The following is a 226-nucleotide window of genomic DNA, read 5'->3' on the forward strand; positions in this document are numbered from 1 at the left end:
GGAAATTAGAAGAGCGATAGGACGAGGAAGGAAGAGAGGGAGAGAAATTCACCAAACGTCTGAATAACCTTCTTTTTTCTACAAAATGATTATCAGATTAATTATCACCAAACTGTCAGTCCAATAATAATCATTAGCAGTTACCTGTCAGTTGCTAAGTAATTATCATCTCCTCCTGTCAGGCAGTCAGCAGTCATCACCTTGTCAAGTGTATCTTCGTATCGAC

Source organism: Penaeus monodon, chromosome 25 (genome assembly GCF_015228065.2).
Source record: "Penaeus monodon isolate SGIC_2016 chromosome 25, NSTDA_Pmon_1, whole genome shotgun sequence".
Taxonomy (NCBI): domain Eukaryota; kingdom Metazoa; phylum Arthropoda; class Malacostraca; order Decapoda; family Penaeidae; genus Penaeus; species Penaeus monodon.